Here is a 22509-nt window from a genome sequence, read left to right on the forward strand (position 1 = left end):
GATTTGGATGTCGTCAGGACAGACTCCGAACAGCATTCGATTAGGTTAAATCCGATAAATCCGATTCGGGAGCCTTGTTTGTGACCGAATCGGTCACCTTTCCGGATGACCCAGTACGATGCAAGGGAGCCGTTTGGGTTGTCCAAATCAGTTCCGAACAGGATTCAGGCAGCCCGTTTCATTCAGTGCCGAATCGTACGACCCTATGGAGATGGTTTCTGAACGAGCGTGTATGATGACTGATTCAGACAGCTGTTCCAATCAGTTTGTCTGTAGCAGGCCCCCTGTCACCCATAGGCCTCTGCATGGGCCCCGTGGGGGTACCCAAGGGACCCCCTTTCCCAACCATGCAGTGTGGCAGGCATCATGGGGTGCCTGCCACAGGGTGCAAGGTTTTCCCCACCCACCCCTTTTTTCAATGGGAGCCTGTGTTCTCGTCCGGAACACAGCTCTCATTGAAGTCAATGGGAGTCCGACAGAACCAAGTCCATAAGCATCCAGACACATCGTAGTCGGTAAGACTCCCCGATTACGAATAGTCCGGAAAGCATTCCTAACCTGATTCAGTGGGAATGCTTTCCTGATGACATCATAATCGGCCCCTTAACTGTTTTCACTTTAAAAGTCTTAAAATTCCATTTAATTATTTCTATTTGAATGTTATAAATACATATATATCGATTATAATTCAACTATATTGTACGACTAAATAAAAAGTAAGAGAAAATCCTATCCTGTCAGCAATTTTGTCAACAAAACAAACAAATTTACTACACACCACGTAAATAACCTGATGACATTGCAAATGCTTGTTTGATCCTTTCAAGTGCTTAAAGCTGAGATAAATTAAGGCAAGTACTCAGTATGTTTGAATGCTGCTAAATATGGATAATGCAGTTTCTTCCTCACTGGAAACATTGCAGCCTGATGAGAAATGCCACGAGTCCCTCTTTCAGATAAAAAAAAATGCAATCTCAAATCAAGGGTATTTCTGACCTTTTCTCAACTACAAAAATATTGTGACACAGAGGGGTGACAATATAATGGCTCCAAATTTGCAAGTGTAAGACACAGAAATATGCACCTAGATATAAAATAATGTTATGATTTTTGTAGGAATCCAACACGAATTCCTGAAGTACTGCTGAATATCACCCAGGTTCCAGGCATACACGAACACTCAAATCCAAAAACCATTTCAATGTGTTCAGATAGTAGCCAAAGTACATTTGCACTTACAAACTCGTTCTCCGAGTCTCTTCACAGGCGAAGCATTTTTCCACATGGACAAACGTATTTGTTTACACCACATCAGTTTTGGAACTGTACCTTCCTCGACACCACCCCTAAAATGCATTTACTCCTGCCTTTTACAGGACAAAATGTGCAAATGTTTTTAGTTCAGGAAACTACCCGTAAAACTTGTGAGAATACTTTCAGACTAGGGAGTTTCAGCTTGCTGTTTCTGCTGGGAGTTCTCTCAACTCACTCCCAAAATCAGGTAACTTAAACCTGCCGAGTGGTGCCACATCATCACATCATCCTTGACACCCGGATGAGGTCCTGGTTTCCTATGCAATGCTGCCCTCCACACTAGAACTTTTACATCTATGTATTTTTTGTGAAAAAACGTGTATTGCCTAACAGTGTGCAGGTGAGATGGGGCCACTTGGCACCTGGACTATCATCCTGTCCTCTATGTGAGTGCAAGTGAGTGCTAGCTGTCCTCTCGTCCCCCATACCCCTCCCAGGAGCATGAGTTTCAGGCAACCCTCGGGTTTTGGCCAACCCTGGGACATGTCACTACTGACAGTACAATGAAAACAGTGAAACTACAACTCCCAGCACGCTTGGTGACGTCACCTATAACCCAGGTCTGTCTAGCAGACAAAGCAGTTTGAGTTGTATGGATTGTTGCGTCTGACACTTTCAGTCACTCCGGGTTGCACTGAACATGCTGTGAGTTTTAAGCCCAAACCTAGAAGCTACAAGTTCCACAACTCACAGTGCTTTTGAATAAGTAGAACCGCTGGTGCCACACGAAATATGGGGCCACTTGGCAGTTTATGGGCACAGCACAGATTTGTATATGACTGTGCTTCGTACCTATTTGAAACAAGTAACACAGGAGTGGAGAGGATATGGTGCAGTGTCCAGAGCTACTGACTTGAGAGCTGGTGATCCCGATTCGAGTCTCGGCGACGCAACAGCCTGTGATTCGGGACAAATTACTTAATCTCTCCCATTGCACTATATAAATCTGTTGCAAGAGAAAAAAGAGGTAAAACTTAAAAAAAAAAAAAAATAGCTCCACCAAAGCTGATGTTAATTGTATTTTGGCTACAGGAAATTGACCAGAGACGCAGACTAGGAAACAAGCATTGATAAATATGATACATCCAATAGAAATGCAAGCTCCTTTAAGATTGATATTGAAGACTTTTGCAGGCAAGATCTAAAAATGACATATTAATGAGGAATAGTATCACAAAATATGACACATTACACTGCATAATTTGCCCTTTATAGACCCAAAATGTAGTCAACCCGTGTAGCATAATTTGTTCTTCCCTTGCTGCATAATCACAGTGAACGTGATTACATAATCCAGTAACCTCATTAAATCATATGGAGACAGTGATAAGAAAGCCTTGAAAGATTCTTTAAGATGAAACATGTATTGATTGTATTTGAAGTAGTCTCTGATATTGTAACCTGACATGGTTCAATAAAGAAGTAGCGGTTGGTAACTTTTGAAAGTGGTGTGGCAGTGTGATGGACGAGTGAGTGGAGCATGCAAGTGTGACTACACACTGGGCGACGAGACAGTTGCTACAAAACATACTCCAAGATAATGCCAATCCTACCACAACCTACACAAAGAGACAGAGGGCCACAAAGTGGATGCACCACACACCTTGCAACCAGACTGTTCCACTCCTTGCTATTACACACTGCACAAAAAAGGCACTCAAAACAGTGCCTGCAGCAGGGAAGTCTTTGTGAACAGAAACAGCAGCAACTGCCAAAACTCTAGCCACTTTTTGATGGCACGGGTCACCAATGCCGCACTGCCCTGTGGAAGAGAGTCACACACTAGGGTTCTGTTGCTCTCTAGAAAAAATAAAGCTTCTATGCAGAGTACAAGTCATACCCACACCTTTTACACAGTGCTAGCCACTCCCGGTAGTACGTGACCCCCGGGTGTAAATAACTTCTACCACTCACTCCCTTTTCATCAGGGGACACTCTGAGCCCAGTGGCTGTCACTTTAAAAAAACTATATATATTTTTATTGAGCAGAAAAAGAGATAAATACATTGAGTAGTCTTTTTTGTTTTTGTTAAATAAGAGAGAAAGGAGAACCTTTTCCATTCCATTTCAATCCAAGGCAATTCGTCATGATGTATATAAGAATTCACATTATCGTCTTAGGACAGTACAAAGTGCATTTAGGGCCTACCATTAATAGAAAGCCATCCAATCCGAAATGCGTGCTTCAAACGTTTGACAATTACTTGTCCTTGGTGCCAGTCAGTAAGAATGGGCCACCCCCACCCTCAAAGACGCTCCTTCTGGATAAACATGGCAACAAATGCTATTGACATTAAGAATAAGTTGTACGTGGTGGCACACATCAGGGGGCAACGCTCCTATGCCATATTTGAGGAGGTGCTCCATCATAAAGTTTATTTACAAATAAACCCAGCAAATAAATCCCTATAGAATTTGAATGGGAAATTAAAAGTTGGAGAACCCTTTTTCCCTGCCACAGTTTGACGGCTGACCCCAAAACTGTCCAGTAAGAGATGAGGTAGATGAACTGTTTTTTATGGAGAGTTTCTTGAAGATTTGTCAAACGGCGCCAAAGTTATTAGCAAACAAAAAACACAAGGTCCTAGCTATAACTACACAGTGGTGACCACCACTGTGTGTGTGTGTGTATGTGTGTGTGTGTGTGTGTGTGTGTGTGTAATTGTATGTTGGCTTGGATGGTATTTTACCAATTCAAAGCTGTAATACTGTGCATTGAGTGCTTTTGAAATTTTACAATTCAGATGTCACTGTGCTAATTCTATGCGTAAGGACTTAGCTGCAGAAATGACAACAGACTTTGTCCTTTTTTAGTTCATAGTGGATGACACTGTGCTATGCCGATGCTTAAAAACATTGTTAGAATCACTGACATTTGAGGTGAGCAGATTCAGAATGTCGCTGGTGTTGTAGGGTGCTCTGTACATCAGCTGCTCTCCACCTAAACTTGGACACTACCCAGAGTTCTCTGCTTCTATTTTTGCAAATAATTATGTGGCACTCTAAGCCTAAAAGGGTATTGATTTGATATACAGATTATATATATATATATATATATATATATATATATATATATTACCTACTGGCGGTCGCCAGTAGGTAGTTATAGTTAGGACCCTGTTTCCATAGGAAAACCGCAACATTCTATTTTGAATAACTTTGGCGCCGGTCAACGAATCATCGCGATTGTTTCAAAATAGGTGGGGTGCTACGCTCCGCTCCTACCCTGAAAGTCTCGGGGGGATTCGTCAAGCGGGGGCTGAGATAAAAGGGGGGTCCCAAAACGCGTTTTTCCCATGCATTTTCCCATAGGACCTTTAGTCGAAGGTACAGCCCGAACGGCTGGACAGAATTACTTGAAATTTGGCAAAGAGGTAGTCCTCAGGTCAGGCATGTGCCTTTTGCTTAAATGGTGTAAATCCGTTCAGTAGTTCCTGAGAAAATCAAAAGTAAAATCACATATATATCTGGGCGGAGCCTAACCACACATCTCATCGTGAGATCTGATTGGCTGTCAGCACTTCATCCAAGAAGTGTTGGCAGCCATCTTGGGACCAATATACATGATAGCACCTCATTAAAAAGCATTGCAGTTAATAGAAGGTTTTAAGACTTTAGTTACATTATAAATCATTTGTTGATGGTACCATACTCATTTTAGGAATTGTGATGTGTTCTAAGGGGATTTTACCATGTGAAAAAGCCTTCTGCTGTCATATTATGAATCATGTTTGAGAGAAAACTATTTTCTCATGCTTTTCCCACAGAGGTTTGGAAGGTGATCTATAAGCTAACTGAGAGCATATTTTCTGTAAATTCACATTATCTTTCTCAGTCATGTGAGAATGAAGTCTGACATTCTCAGTAAAAGATGTACATCCAATCCAAAAATTCTTTATTTCGACCATTATAGGTCATAAAAGATACAGCAATAAAATCATTAACAATATGTACAGTAAATGTAAAATCACGTCAAAAAAGTCCATTGGGTTGCAATTTACAAATAACGATAGTGTCCATATTTGTGGTTAAAAAAAATTATAAACATGAAGATACAGTTTTCCCCAGTTTGCCTTAGCTAGATATTAGTTCACGCCTTCTAATCCACATGGCTGTCAAGAACTTGCTTACCGCAAACACCACAGAATTTAAGGTACTAGTCTTTAAAATTCTAAATGATTGTAAGCCGTTTTTAAAACCTAAATTTCTGCATAGCGGGATCAGCCAATACTTCCTATGTTTACTATAGGCGGGACAGAAGAAGAGCACATGCATTTCATCTTCCGTGCTACAATTGCAACCTGGGCAAGTCTTATCTAGTGAAGCTGACCATTTACTTGTGAACACTTTAATAGGGAGAGTACCATATCTCCATTGAATAAAAAGTTTTCTCGATAAAATTGGAAAAACAATATCCATAAAATCCTCAAAATTATAGGAACTTTGGGAGGCCAAAAATAGAGCAGTAAGAGTGCCAGCTTTAGAAGGACATAGTGCCGAGTTCAAGCTCTTCTCTTTGAAGAGCCCTGCCAGAGTCCTACGGGATAGCGCTGAGCACCCCCTCTCCGGATCACTCCACATATCGCACAAACCCAAGCGTTGGAGTTCTTGTTTTACAAAAGCCAACCAAGGTATTTTATCTACATTGCAGAGGCTCATTACCTGCTCCAACTCCTGTCTATAATGTGACAGATCCGGGGTGGTCCATAACCTATGCCAAAACCTTAGTGGTTTCAATGCTAATTCATCTCCTATAGGTAGGAGTCCCAGATCTAGTCTTAACGGGAGGAGTGGGGTACTTTGTGGGAGTGACAACAGCCGTCTGACAAAATTAGATTCCAATTTGGAAATTTTGTGAACAGGCAGAATGACCCCACAGCTCTCCCCCATATAGTGCTGCAGCCCTGGCTTGAGTTTTATAAATCTCCAAGGCTGGGCTAACTGGCTTAAATGTAGATGAATTGGAGAGCTTCAAAATCCCACCCACCCGTTGGGACAACTTTAAGCGAGATTTTACTTGTTGTGGTCCCCAGGAAAGATTTTCATGTAGTGTTACCCCCGAGATACTGGAACGTATTAACCCTTTCTAACCTTATAGGCCCCAAGGTCGGGTTTAGACGTGTGGAGGCCGTAGGATTAAATATCATAAACTTTGTTTTGTCTGCATTGATCTCGAGGCCCCTAGATCTGCAGAAATCCCCAAACCCATCCAATATCCGCTGTATCCCCATAGGGGATTTGAGGAGCAGGAGGGTGTCATCTGCAAACATAATTGCTGGTATCCTCCTGCCCGCCAACCTTGGTGCATCATTATTTGGGACACTGTCAAGGTGCGAAATTACACCATTGACATAGAGGCAAAACAGGGTCGGTGCGAGCACACAGCCCTTTCTCACCCCCCTGCCAATTGGAAACCTGGATGACAGTGCCCCATTCCTTCCACATCTGACCTGGGCAAAGTTCCCCTTGTGCAGCCTTATCAATAGGTGCAAAATTTGTGGTGGGACACCCAACTCCTGAAGTACCCACCACAATTTCTTCCTGGGTACTAGGTCGAACGCGGACCTGAGGTCCACAAATACCATATAGAGGCTGCCACCCTCTATCTTTGCCGTTTTCCAGTAGAGGAGAACAAGGCGAAAGACCTGGTCCATGGTAGATGTGTTCCTCCTAAACCCTGCTTGCAGTGGACTTAGGACCTTATGTTCCTCCATCCAATCCAAGAGATGGTCCAGTACCAGGCGTGCAAAAAGTTTTTGAGGGACGTCAATCAGGCTTATTGGCCTGTAATTGGCTGGGAGAACCCTTTTTGAAAATTGGGACAATCTCCGCTCCCAGCCATGTACGAGTAATCTCCATACCCCTTGCAATTGCATCAAAGAGAATAAGTAGATAGGGGGCCCAAATCTCAGGTTCGTGCTTGAATAAGTCACCAGGAAGTCTATCTAAACCTGGGGCCTTTCCCCTTGCACGTCTCCCTATTGCTTTATGCACTTCACCCAACGTAAACTCTAGGGGGTCATGATGTATCTTTGGATCCATTGGGGGGGGGGTGCAAATTTGTGTACCGGGTTCTTCAGAATAAAGAGCCTTGAAATGAGTCTCCCAAGTTGAGGCGTCAATGTTTGGGTCTACTGCAGCTTTAGGTTCCCCTGACCCTGTATTAATTAGGGACCAAAAGCAGCGTGCATCTCTTAAACCCAAGGCCCGTGTTAGATTTTGCCACCTGTCCCAGTCCCATTCTCTCTTTGCATGCATCATCACATCTTTGTAGCACCGTCTGAGGTGATGTATTTTATTTTTCTCATTATCAGACTTTACTGCAGAAATCAGCTCAGTCTTAGCTTTTCTACATGCAGAGTTGTACCAAGCCGATACAGGTGACTTATACTTCCTTATGGGTACCAGGGGATTAAAAACGTCTCCTAACCCAGTGACTAAATTTGCGTGGATGGAACCTAATTTCTCATTATAATCTACAGACTTTGGTTGACTAATCAAACTGTCTGTCTCAATGAGTCGTGAATGGACCAGATCATACATTTTTGCTATTTTCTCTTGTGAGTCTACAATTTTGCCCCATTTTACCCTTCGCCTATTGTTGGATAAAACTAAGGTTCCTTCCCCCAAGACCTCCATTCCTGGAGTAGAAGTTGTCTTGGGACCAGGGAACACGACATCCAAACAAAGAGCATTGTGGTCACTGTCGGCCCTTGGAATAACTCTAAAATCAAGGACCTTAGACCACATGCACGCCTCCACTAGCATGTAGTCTATCCGTGATTCCTGCCCCTTCCTATTAAAGGTACACACTGAAGGGCTATCAGACTGGGTACACCCGTTACAGGCCCTCAAGGAATAATTTAGTGTGAAGGACATAATCTGGACCGCCAGAGGAGACCACGATTTTAAACATGGTGAATAGCATGGTGGAATCCCCCAATGGTCGTCCTCACCCAGAAGGGCACCCTCACTCACCCCCAATAGCGGCTCAAACTGGCAATTGAAGTCTCCCGCCACAAGAAGGCGACAATTGCCAGGAAGTGTGCTAATAAAGTGTAACAGGTCAGTTATGGTGGGCGAATCCGAATTCAAACCAGCTGGGCGGGAATACACATTCACAATGGCAAGTTTATAAGCGTTAGGCCATTTGAGGAGTATACACTGAAGATCTGCAGAGTGCGTAGGCATAATCTCTGCTGTACAGCCCAAGTGGACAGCTACCCAAATTGTAAGACCACCTGACGGGCGCCCTCTGCCGGCCCACCTAGCAGGAACATAAAATGTTGCAAAACCCTCTCTGGAATGATCCTCCCTAGCCCAAGTCTCCTGAAAGAGACAGATATCCTTATGGTCTACTAGGGATCCCCACTCTGTGCAATTTAACTTATTTGGCAAACCCGCAACATTCCAGGACAAAATAGACATTTTCTGTATCTTGGGAAGGGGTGAACTTCCCAAGTTGAGCCCTTCCAAAGGGTTCAACTGGGAAGATGGCATTTCATGAGATGGAAATGAGATGTCCGTGTTCACATTGCCTATTTCCAGTATGGGTCCCCCTGTTGATATGTGTGAATCTGTTTGAGGGCTTGGTGAACCCCGTTTGAGCATCTCTGCCTGTCCCCCTAGGTTAGGTTTGTGACCCAAGGGAATTCTTGTACCTTCAATCGTGTTACTACGATGCAGTCAATCTATCGCATCCAGGGTACTAAACCTATTCTGTAGAATTGGGTAAGTATGCACAAGTGGCTTACCATACACACCCCTCTCTGGCCTGGGCCTACGACTGTGTGGCACTAAAGTCCACTCATCATATTGCTCATTCAAATTCAAATTACCCGGAGGATTCCAGTTGCAGATATACTCAACAGTGCAAGGGCCCTAAAATTAACCAAAACGCAGTCACCTGCAATAGTTTTGGGAGAGGGACCCACCCAAGGAATCCTTCGTACCATCAGTATTTCACTTAGTGTGGGAATACCAGTTAGAACCACCACGCACAGACTAGTTTCCGGCGGTAAGTCAGGTCTAGGAACCCCTCGAGCAGATGTAACGGGCGGTATTTGGCCGCTCTCATTTAGTTTCACTGTGCCAGACAATAAATGCTTGGTTGAACTAACAAGAGGGGTTTCGCACAAATCATGGGTTCTCGGTGGCAGTATATTATTGTGATCAATGGCATCTTACAGTGTTACCCTGCTCCAGAATATTGAAATTAGTTTTGGACAGGGAGTCTCGTATATCTTGGTCTAGTTGCGTTAGCTTTTTTTCAATACAACCCATTCTTTCCTCTATTGGACCAAACCAGGCCCTAAATAAATCACCCATTTTTTCCGTGATAAGGTCTAAAAACGCAACGGTGTTTGACACAGGGCAGGACACGTCCACAGAGCCATGACCAACATCCAAGTCAACATTCAGTGGGCATGAACCCTGTGCAGGCTGGTTGATCTGAACACGACCTCCCTTGTCTACAGTTATTCTATCAGCGTGAGCTTTAGCGCGTTTGGATTTTTTCCCACCGGCCGCATTTGTTACAGCACACTTTTTCCTAGAATTCATCCCCTTGATGTTTTTCTGGACATGAATTTTTGGGGAATTCCCTAGAAGGGCCGTCATATTAGGAATTTCTTCAGACGAGGTGACCTCGGTTGCTAGTTGGGAGGCCAGTGGTGGAGAAGAAATCTGATCGGACGCTAGGGGCGGACTATTTATTTATTTATTTATTTCTTGTGACTTGTATAGCGCACTATAACCCAGGGGTCTCTAAGCGCTTTGTTAGGATCAGCTATACAATAAAAAGATGCATCAGATTAAAATTTAGCGGCCACCCCACGCTTGCTGGAAAAGCACAGTTTTTAATTGCTTGCGGAAGGGCATTAGTTTCTTTTCATTGCGGAGTTTCAGCGGTAGTTTATTCCACATAGCTGGCAAAGTATGTGAGAAAGCACGCCCACCCACAGTGGTCAGTCTACAGCGTGGCTGAACCAGACATATGGAATCAGCAGATCTAAGCACCCTCCCTGGTTTGTAAAGGGACAGGCGAGATTTCAGATAGGTGGGTGCTCTGCCATGAAGCGCTTTGTGTACAATGCAGAGCCCCTTGAACATTAGCCTCTGCCTAACTGGCAACCAATGGAGTTCCCACAGGAGGGGGGATGCCTGGGTACTCCTTGGTTTCTTGAAAATGAGCCTGGCAGCATCATTCATGACCGTCTGCATTCTGTTTAAGAGGCCCTGTGGGAGTCCTATATACAATGAATTGCCATAGTCCAGCCTAGCCAAAATCATTGCAGAAACCGCGCTCCTTAGGGTGGAAAAAGAGAGCAGCGGGGAAACTTTCCTGAGTTGGCGAAGGAGACCGACGCAGCAGCCCACCACAGCTGTGACTTGCTTTTTCATGGACAGCTTGCTGTCCACCTGGATGCCCAGGCTTTTAACCACCTCAGCCGGTTCTGGAGGCGTGCCCAACTCCCCAGGCCAGAAGCGGTCACACCAAGGGTTGCCAGCGATGGTAATCGGCAACACCTCGGTTTTGTCCGGGTTGATTTTTAGGGAGTTGCCGGACATCCAGTTAGCTGTACTTCTCAAAATGTTTTGCAGTCTGGTAAAGGCATTCTGGCTATCCTCCAGCTGGATAATGATCTGGGTGTCGTCTGCGTAGTTATATACCTGACAGTCCATTTGATTAAGCATTCGAATCAAAGGCTGTAGGTATATGTTGAACAATAGGGGTGACAGAGCAGACCCTTGTGGGACTCCGCAAGTGATCGAGGTTGCGGTAGAGAGCATGTCACCTAATTGCACTTTCTGCGTCCTCCCTTGAAGGAAGGATGTGAACCATGCCAGTGCTATGCCCTGAATGCCGAAGTCCCTCATCCGCGACAGTAGTTGTGCATGACACACGGTATCAAATGCCGCGGAGAGGTCCAACAGCACCAGGGCCCCCGGGATTTTCTTGTCTGCTCTGTTCCTAAGTTCGTCTACGATTGACAACATAACCAGCTCCGTGCTGTGATTCGCACGGAAGCCTGCTTGATTCGGCTCTAGCAGCGTGTTGCTTTCCAGATGTTCTGAAAGGGTGATAAGGACATGCTGCTCCAGGACCTTCGCCAAGAATGGTAACTGGGAAATTGGTCTGAAGTTCTTCAGACATTTTGCGTCTGCCCCCGGTTTTTTTAGCAAGGGAATCAGACGGGCTTCCTTGAAGGCAGATGGCACTTGACCAGTTTGTAGAGAGAGGTTCAGGAGACTCAGCACGTCATCCTCAATGCCCGGGAGTGCGAGTTTGAAGACTTCAGGTGGGCATGGATCCGCCCTAGAGCCGGACTTGACCCGTCCCGTGAGGGAGACTAAACTCTCCTTTGTAATCAAGGGTAGATTAGAGAGCGGGATTATAATTGGCAGTATGGCTGGGATATCCACCGGTGGACAGTCAATTTGCGAGGTTGCCATAATTTCAGTGACCAAATCAATGACTTTGTTGGTGAAGAAATCCTGGAACTTCTGACAGTCCTCCTGACTAAAGTCCGGGGGCTGTTCCTTGTTCTTCCTGAGCTCCGTGAGGACTCGGAAGACTTCTTTCTGAGGGTTCGTGGCCGTAGAAATCCTCTCCTCGTAGAACTCGGACTTCCTGGCTATAATCGCTTGCTTATAACCAGCGAGAGCCCGTAGATAGTTACTACGAGAGTCAGGACTGTAGTTTTTCCGCCAGGTTCTTTCCAGTTTGCGTAGCCCACGTTTCTGAGCTCTGAGTAAGTCATTATACCACGGGGCCCCTCGTTTCCTATCCGTACGGTTCACCCTACAGATTGGTGCAACTTTGTCTGTGGCATTCTGAAGTTTGTCCATGAGTGCCCCACAGAGGGCCTCTGGGTTGAGGGGGCAATTGTTGGCAGGGGGGTTGGTGCGAAGTAAATTTATCATTTTATCCCCATCAAACTTATTCCACTTCCTAACTGCCTTCCATCCTCCTTTGGTTATTGTTTTCAGTCTGTCCGCCAAAACCTTGCCTCTCACCAAGTGGTGGTCAGACCATACGCATGGCAGAGCCGCAGCCATGTCCTGGACAGGAACTGTCGTCCACACCAAGTCTAGGGTGTGTCCCTTAGCATGTGTTGGGCCTCTTACTTGTTGAGCCAGATCTAATGAGGTTAACGCCTCATCGATCTGTAACGCCTGACCATCTTTTGGGACCTTCTCCCAATGGTAGTTAAAATCCCCCATTATCATTACCTTGTCATATCTTGAGCGAATGTCCTGGGCCAGTCTTATGAACAAGTCAGGGAAATCAGGCGAGGTCCACGGAGGGCGATAGACTAACAGAATCAGCAGACAATCCGTCCCTGATTGCAACTTAACGCCCATCACTTCCGCGCCTGCCAAATTTTCCGTCAAGACCCTTTCAACCAATAGGCGTGAGTTGTACAGGAGGGCAACACCTCCCCCCCTCTTGGCTCCAGATCTATTGTAGAAAAGTGCCGAAAAGTCGGATGGTAGGGAGGCGACGAGATCCGGCATAGAGGAATCCTCTAACCATGTCTCGGTGAGTCCCAGGAGATCTAGTTCTCCTTCTTCAAGAAGGGTAAACACCTCTAAATTATGTCGTTGCAGGGAGCGTGTGTTAAGGAGGCCAAAGCGTAAGCCGCGGGCCTGACTCATAACCTTACAACCCGGCTGGGGAGTGGGGGCGGACAAGATTCTCTCACGCACAAGAATGTCAACACAATCTGGGCTAATATCAAAATTGCAGGTGTTCAAAGACTCCAACTCACCTCTGGTGTATACCAAGCGAGAACCAGGGGTCGTGGCCCCGGGTCCCGTCTGGTCCCTGATGGGCACAGATGGGCTTGCCTCTGGCGAGCCTCCGGCGCGCCCACGCTGCGCGCATACGCTGCGCGCCTGCATGGTGGCAGGGTTAAGTAGCCTCGAGCGTGCAAGGTGGACAGGCAGCAACTAGGCTGTCAACCACAATGGCGTCCCAAAGCGGCGCTTCCTCCCCCAAGATGGCTCCCGCCCCAAGAACCCAAGAAAGCAGCTAAAGACCCGCTCAACAGCGGTGCAATCTCCGATTAGAGTGTGGGTATATCCTAACTCAAACCCCACCAGAAAACGGGACCCTTCGAAAAATTTTAAAAGTGCAAATTAATTAATTATTTCCGCATTTAAAAAGCGCTATACTCGCGCTAGTAGCAGCATGTAAATTCTAACAGGAGCAGCCTCAGTATCGCGGCGCTTACCTAGCAAGAAGAAGCCCTGTGCTTCTCAGCTTAAGTAGCCTCGAGCGTGCAAGGTGGCCAGGCAGCAACTAGGCTGTCAACCACAATGGCGTCCCAAAGCGGCGCTTCCTCCCCCAAGATGGCTCCCGCCCCAAGAACCCAAGAAAGCAGCTAAAGACCCGCTCAACAGCGGTGCAATCTCCGATTAGAGTGTGGGTATATCCTAACTCAAACCCCACCAGAAAACGGGACCCTTCGAAAAATTTTAAAAGTGCAAATTAATTAATTATTTCCGCATTTAAAAAGCGCTATACTCGCGCTAGTAGCAGCATGTAAATTCTAACAGGAGCAGCCTCAGTATCGCGGCGCTTACCTAGCATGTACAATGTACAATGACTGGAACTAACATAGAACTCCTGGAGCAAACACGGTCTGGGGTTCGTACGTCGGCGATATGTCCCATGGACGAACGTTTGGCCAAAACCAGATCTTGTGATACACGTCGCTCGATCAAGGTTATCCCCTGATCAATCACAGAGCCCTGGTAATAAAGTTAGCCAGGGTACCTGTGATTTGGCTCCTAGGGATCATTGTTTTCTTTCTCAGCTCCCGGGCTGCCATACCTATATAAACTATACACTATCAATTACAGAGGAGCAAATAAAAGCCTACTTTCTATAACCTGGAAATCAGAACAAAATATGAGTATAAGTACAGAGATGCCAAACCCAACAGGAAAGAGATATGGCCCAGTCCAGTCACTCACGGTCTCGAACGGGCTAAAACGGGCCGCCCTTGGCCCGGGCTTTGCCCGGCGCGCGCCCGCGAGCAGTTTTCAAGCTGCAGGCAAGGGCGGAGTCAAAGGGAAGAGGACACAGCTGTTAGAAGAAACGGGCTGCTGGTCCTCGCAGTCCCGTGCACCAAGAGTCACAAACAAATCCCACTGCTACGAGCGGCACCCAACAAGGGCAGAGACTGTCAGTTGATTCCTTTGTGTTCTACTGCAGCTTCCCAGAGTGTTCTAAAGAACAACTAGAGCGCTAACTGTCTTACTTATGACAAAAGTATGGCACACCTGAAGCCATCTTGATTGGAATAAACTGGTAATTCTTAAAACATTTAATTTAAAAAGGAACAAAATGAGGGGGTTCATTTTGCCATAGAACTTATGATTAGTGCTGAAGAAAGAAAAATTAGGGCACATTTTGAGTGACTTCTCAAATCCTCTTCTATTTCATTAAAAAAATCTGATATGCAGACTGAAACATGCACTTTTAATACCAGCAGCAGACTTCCGTGGTGAGCAGTAGTTTTACTACAGTCATCTAATGAGCAACTAGAGTGCTAACATTTAGAATTTATGGCAAATGTGTGACATATCTGAATACCTTCTTGATGGAATCAAAGTAAAAAACTGAAAGCATTTCCTACTGGGGAGACTGCAGTAAATGAGGAAATTAGGAAACTTCATAACAAATAAATCTCCCAAGATGGCCACCAGACACAAAAGAGCCTAAATGCAGCACAAATATCACCCAGATGTAGCCCACATGTAGCCCAATGACAGAAGTGTGCAAAACACTTATTTTTTTGTGTATTTGCAGTTTTATATAGTGCAGACTTGTCAGGTATTGGAATGCTTTACATGAGCATTGGTTACATCACACAAGATCAAATTCATTTTGGTTGTAGACATGGGGAGATTAAGTGATTTGACCACAATCACAGAATGTTGAGCTGAAGCAGAAACTCCAACCTTGTTCCCCAGTTGCAAAGTCTGCAGCTCTGGAAGTAACACCACATCTTCTCGCCAAGGTGCAACATTTAATCAAGTGGTCAACTGGATAAAAAAACATAACGATTACAAATAATTTAAAAGTTCTTTGTCGCTATTTGAAAACTCAGAAAATATGTCCTCATTTTAGTTTTTTAGAGCACTAACCATAATTTTGATGCAAATAAGACCCTCTCATATATGTAATTTCTAAAGGAAATACTCTAGGTATTACAGTTTTGATTACATCAAGATGACGTCGGGCGTTCCACACTTTTGTAATAAATATAGAATGTTAGCAATCTAGTTGTTCATTGGGATATTGTTGAGAGGCAGAGGCCAGGGGCACGGACTCTGAAAATTGAAGGCAGGTAGGAGAGTGCAGAGGCAACAATTTGACCACACTGGGCAGGCAGGAAGGGCAGTGGCAGCACAACAGACTATGGAGGGCAGTGGAAAGGGGGGCAGGGGCAACAAACCAACAATACAGGACTGGCAAGAGAGACTGTGGCAATATAATAGACCATTGTGGGCAGAAGGAAGAGGCAGTGGTAGTACAACCATACATGCCAACAGACCCGTTTCAGCCAGGAAACGTCCAATGTTTTTAAGCTCAAATGGGCTTTATTTGATCTGTCTCCTGTCTACAATCTCCTCTTTTTCAATGTAACTCAAAGGGGAAAATCAATACCCCAGTTTTTTTTCAAAATCTCCCTCTTACCAAGTTCAAAATGTTCGCAAGTATGGTACATTGAATCATGGTAGGCAGGAGGAATTGGGGTAGGGACATGGACTCGGATAACAGAGGACAGGAGGGACATGGAGAGGTGCACCAAACTGACCCTACAGGGCAGGCATCAGGGTTTGCAGCAGCACAATACACCACACAGCGCATGCGGGACGGGAGTGCAGCACAACTATCCATAGGGAGGGGACAGGACCATGCACATGGACAACAGAGAACAGATGGGAAAGAGGCAATGGTAGCTAGCTGACCATAATGGACAGACAGGAGAGAAAGCTGCAGCATAACAGACCATAAAGGGCAGGAGGGACGGATCAGGGGCATTACAATGGAACAGACAAGCCAGGAGGGAGGGAATAGGGGGTCTGCACATGGAAACAGGGCTGGGGGCAAGGTGGCAGGGCAGGAGCAGCAAGATGACCATGGAGGTCAGGCAGGATGGGCACTAGAAACAAGACACACCATGGAGAGCAACAATGAGACTATGGTGGCATACACACAGACCATGGAGGGAAGGTGGGAGGGGGTCAGGGGCAGCTAGCTGACCACACAGGGAAGGTGGAAGGGGTCATGGCAGCACAGAAGATCATGCATGGCAAGCGGGAGGGTTAGTGGCAGCACAATGGCTATGATGGGCAAGAAGGAGGGTGCAGGGGCATGCACAAAGGACCATGGAGGAAGGGGCCTCACAACAGACAGCGCGGGGCAGGCAGGAGGAGCAGTTGCAGCACAACAGATCAGGGAGGGCAGAAGGGTGTGGCAGTAAAATGGACCATGGAGGACAGGAGGAAGGGGATAGGGGCATGGCATGTGGACAGGCAGGGTGGAGGTGGCAGGGACAGGTTACAGTCATCTGACAATGCTAGGCAGGTGGGAGGGGAGTGGCAGCTCAACAGAACACTCAGAGTAGATAGGAGTGGCAGGTCCATGGAACATAGTGGGCAAAAATGATGAAGCAGGGGCATGCACAAAGACATCGGAGGGCAGGGGGAAGGAGAATAGGGGCAGCAAGCTAAGCACAGAGGCTAAGCAGGAGGTCAATGATGGGCCAAAGAATTGGGCAATGGAGGGCAGGAGGAGTGGACTGGTACATCATGCTAAATGGAGGGCAGTGGCAGCACATCAGACCATGCATGGCAGGAGGGAGGAGGCTGGTCCATGGATTCAGACAACAGAGGATAGGGAGGAGGTGGATGGGGCAGCAAGCTAACTGTTCAGAGAAGGTGGGTATTAGGAACTTTATTTTTTTTAAATGTGTGTCTGTGCGAACTACTTAAAATATGAACAAGTATGCAGCATAATCTCACTTTTATTCAGGAAGAAGAGGACGTTTGTGACTGTGACTCCGGGCTCACTTGGCAGAAACACCCCCTGAACCTCCACCCCTATCGCAAAATGTAATGCCCGTGAAAAGGGTAGGTGGACGCAGTGTTATATAGAACATAGTCCTGAGAGCACGATTGAAAATGAAAACTAGATGTAGTATATGGTATAAACTATGCACCAAAAAGTGTGATATAAGATGAACCGAGCGTGAAATATAATATGCAATACATTGTGCGCAATGACAGATTCATTGGAGAGCGCGAGATAGCACAGGCACTAGCGCGTGCTATGCGATATGAGCCTTGGAGTGTAATATGCACAGGGCAGTGTTGTGTAACATAACTAGTCTCTAAAGTTGTAAAATAAAATATGTGCTGGGGAGTGTAACGTTGCATATGCACTGTGAGAGATTGTAATATGTATGGCATAGCACTGTGCGTTATAACATACACATCGAGGAAGGCACGTTAGATGGGGCAATATCACCCGTGCGAAGGCAAGTGTGGCATGACATATTCACGGGGTGGTGTTACAGTGCACATGGGCTAGAAAGTGTCATAGCATACGCACTAGCTGGTGGAATACAACACAGAGGTGTGAGGCAATCGGCGGGCACTGGTGGGTGTAACACAGCATTGGGCTCAGCCAGGAGCACGCTGTGACTCTCAAGTGAGGTTCGTCTCCTTTCCAGAGAGTATAATAAAAAGTATTACACATCCGGCAGTGGATGTGTTTTTTATTAACCGTGAGGGGGGTTTCTTGCATAGTTTGGTCGAATTTTTGTCGAATCCCCTTTGAATGGCTTGGTGTGCGTGTATATTAAATGTGCCTGTCAATAGCTACCCATGTTTGTATAAATAAACGACAAGGGTGTCTACTTGGAGAGTACCCACCGGCGGGGGCGCCGGGATTAGGCACGGTAGGGCGTCAGACACATCAGAGCTTCACTAGCGGTGTAAATACATTCCATGTGGATTCATTCTATGCATAGTCGCCTTTTAATGAATATCACGCAAATCGTCATGGTGATAGGTACATACGGTTTGTCCAGCATGTCCTAGGTGTTTCTATAAATATATATATTTTTAAAATATTAAAAAACAAAGGCCGGCCCCGGGGGAAGGGGTCCCCGGAGCCATAAGTGGCCTGAGGAGGGGGGCAACGCAGCCCCCTCCTAAAGATTTTAAATAAAAAAAAGGCCATGACCCGAGGGTTGGGGTCCCCGGGGCCGATTAAGGCCTTGGGAGGGCCAAATTCATTTTTTTCAACAAAACAAATTAGGGTGCAGGCCCTGGGGGATGGGGTCCCCAGGGCCAGTAAATTAGAAAAAGAAGGGGGGCCACACAGCCCTCCTTCTTAAAAAAATAAAATAAATAAAAGACCGGCATCGCGCTGGAGGCCACGCCCCCTCCTTGCAGCACTCTGCAAACGCGCCCCCTGGCCAGTTGTAAGTTGGGGAATTAATTCCCCTTCAATACTGAGGGTCCCTGAGGGCCAACTAACCCAACAGGTATCTCCGGTGTGCGCCAGGGAGCTGCGTTGCAGACGGGTGTTCTGAGGCCACGCCCCTTTTTACACTTCTATGCAACGCAGCTCTGTGGCGCTTACTGGAGATACCTAGTCGGCTAGTTTGACCCTAGGGACCCTTAGGATTCAAGGGGACTTAATCTCTCAACTTAGAACAGCCACAGGGCGCGTTTACACAGTGGTGAACGGAGGGGACGGGGCCTGAGGTGACGTGTGCAAACACGCCCTGTGGCACATTTTAAATTGGGGAAATAATTCCCTTTCAATCCTGAGGGACCCTGGGGGCCAACTAGCCCACCAGGTGCTTCCAGTAAGTGCCACTGCTCTGCGTTGCAGAGAGGAGGTGCAGGCCGTGCCCCTTTTTACACCTCTCTGCAATGGCGCTTACTGGACGTACCTAGTGGGCTATTTTGCCCCTAGGGATCCTCAGGATTCAAGGGGACTTAATCTCCCAACTTAAAACGGCCACAGGGCGTGTTTACACAGTGGGGAAGTGAGGGGACAGGGCCTGAGGTAGTTTCAATCCCCTGCCCTATTATATACTAGGGGCTTACAGAGGAGGTCATGCTGATCACAGGGGGACCCCAACGCATAGTGTTCCCTAGTGTATGTAGGTGTTTTCACTGTATTCTGAGTGTCTTTTAACATAGCACTGGCTCTAGGACTGGTTGGTCAGACTCAGTTACCACCAGTATCCGTCTGAAAAAGTTGAGGGTACAGGATGATTTTGCAACATGGCCTCTTTCTGCTCTTCTGTTTGTTCTTTCTGCACGTTATCCTTCTTCCTGCACTTTTCTTCGTCTTTGAGGACTTCTGTTGCTTCTTTCTGCATTTCTTTTTTTTCTTTCTGTGCGTTTTTTCTTCTTTCTTCACATGTCCTATCTCTGTAAGCATAGTTAGGAATTAGCATTTAAAAAACCTTTGAAATTCACTGAAAAAACCATAGGTTTCAGGCACGTTATAGTTAGGAATTAGCATTTAAAGAACCTTAGAAATTCACTGAAAAAACCATAGGTTTCAGGGGCGTTATAGTTAGCTGGACTTTTCACTCGTACAAAACTATTAAAATTCCCCCGTTATAGTTAGTTCAGCTAACTATAACTCGCGCGCCCGCAATGCACTGCTGATGACGTCACATATTACATCACTCATGACATGGTCAGTGACATCACTCATGACATCACTGATGACATCTCAAATGACATCACTGATGACATCATCCTTGTGATAGAGTGGCAGACCTCCTCTTCCCCTAATATAACCTTTGATACACACATTCAAAAATAGAAACTACAATTTTCAAAACAATGGACATACCAATACCAGTTACAACAACCTATTCAGTAATTCTAAGATCCACATACACATCCACTCATTCACCAACAGTCCTATACAGTCACTCATACATGTACTCACTCATCATATGTAATCACACACCTATACATCCTGTTACACAACGCCACTCATCCATAGAGTTACTCACACACATAGTCACTCATGCTAATAAAGAATCAAACATCCATTTACTTGCATATACAGTTATACACACACCACCACACTTACTTCTATAGAAACTTACACATACTTAGTCTTTTAAACAATCACTTATAGAAACACATACTTATTCATACAGGAACTCTTTCAATCTCTCACTCTCACATATACTCACTTATATACACCAATAGTCACATATACTAGTTTAAAACATATGTAATTACTCATAAAGATACTATTGAGACAGTCTATCACTCACTAACACACCCATGCACACACTCATCCACCCATACAGTCCTGAACACATGCTGTCTTCAACACATACAAACAGTGAGTCACTCATTCATGCACCTATGCACTACGTAATACCCCCCACCGAACCATACAGACACTCAGACACTCATACTGATACTCAAAAAACCAACTAATAACCTATATAGACAATCATGTAGCTACTCACCAACCCATGCAGCGACTTATACACAAAGTGAGAGACTGATACGGATATTTACACATTTAAACATTACTCACTAAGCCATGTATTCACTAAGATACACTTAATCAGTCAGTTATACAATCAATTTTTCAAAAACAAATCATCCATTTAGACACTTATATACCCATTTATTCTTCGATCGACCTTGAGATATAAATATATAAAACATATGTAATTTTCAGAAAAACACACATTCACTGGATGATGTCATCAGTGATGTCATTTGAGATGTCATCAGTGATGTCATGAGTAATGTCACTGACCATGTCATGAGTGATGTAATATGTGACGTCATCAGCAGTGCATTGCGGGCGCACGAGTTATAGTTAGCTGAACTAACTATAACAGGAGAATTTCAATGGTTTTGTACGAGTGAAATGTCCAGTTAACTATAACGTCTGTGAAACCTATGGTTTTTTCACTGAATTTGCAAGGTTTTTTAAATGCTAATTCCTAACTATAACGTGTGTGAAACCCATGGTTTTTTCAGTGAATATATATATATATATATATATATATTCACTGAAAAAACCATAGGTTTCAGGGGCGTTATAGTTAGAAATTGGCATTTAAAAAACCTTAGAAATTCACTGAAAAAACCATAGGTTTCAGGGGCGGTATAGTTAAGTGGACATTTCCCTCGTAGAAAACCCTAGAAATTCCCCTGTTATAGTTAGTTCAGCTAGCTATAACTCGCGCCCCGCAATGCACTGCTGATGACGTCACATATTACATCACTCATGACATGGTCAGTGACATCACTGATGACATCACTGATGACATCTGAAATGACATCACTGATGACATCACTGATGACGTCATCCAGTGAGTCTTTGTTTCTGTAAAGTTTTAATATGTTTAATATATATTGAAAGGCCTGTTGAAGAATGAGTGGGTGTACAAGTGTGTGAATGGATGATTTTCTAGGTACGTAACTGACTCTATAATTGAGTCATTAAATGTATCTTACTGCAGACTAGTGACTAAACTGTGTGAATGTCTGTATATGTCTGTGTGTTGGTGTATGAGTGGCTGCATGGTTTTGTGAATAGCTATATGAGTGTCTATATGGGCTATTGATTGGTTGTCTGAGTATCTGTATGGGTGCCTGAGTGTTTGTGTGCGTAGGCTGTGTGTGACTCTGTGCATAGATGTGTGAGTGGGTGATTCTATGGGTGCATGGTTTTAAGAGTGCATCTGTGATGAACTGTATAGTTAAGTGAGTGTATGTATGGGTGTGTTAGGGATTGAATGTATGAGATATACATTCAATCCCTAACACACCCATACATACACTCACTTAACTATACAGTTCATCACAGATGCACTCTTAAAACCATGCACAAAAGTGGTACATTTGTGACTAACTACATATGTTAAAGGCAGTATATATACGTGTAAGAGTATATAAGTGGGTATATGTAAGAGTGTGTGATTGTGAGAGTGGCTGTATGGATAAGTGTGTGCTTGTATCAATGATTGTATAAGAGCGTAAGAATGTGGTACTATTTTCATGAGTAAGTGAACTTGAGTGTGTATAACTGCATAGGTGAGTAAATGGGAGTGTAATTAATTATTTGCATGACTGACTAGGTGTGAGAGTACCTCTATGGAT

Source organism: Triturus cristatus, chromosome 1_1 (genome assembly GCF_964204655.1).
Source record: "Triturus cristatus chromosome 1_1, aTriCri1.1, whole genome shotgun sequence".
Taxonomy (NCBI): domain Eukaryota; kingdom Metazoa; phylum Chordata; class Amphibia; order Caudata; family Salamandridae; genus Triturus; species Triturus cristatus.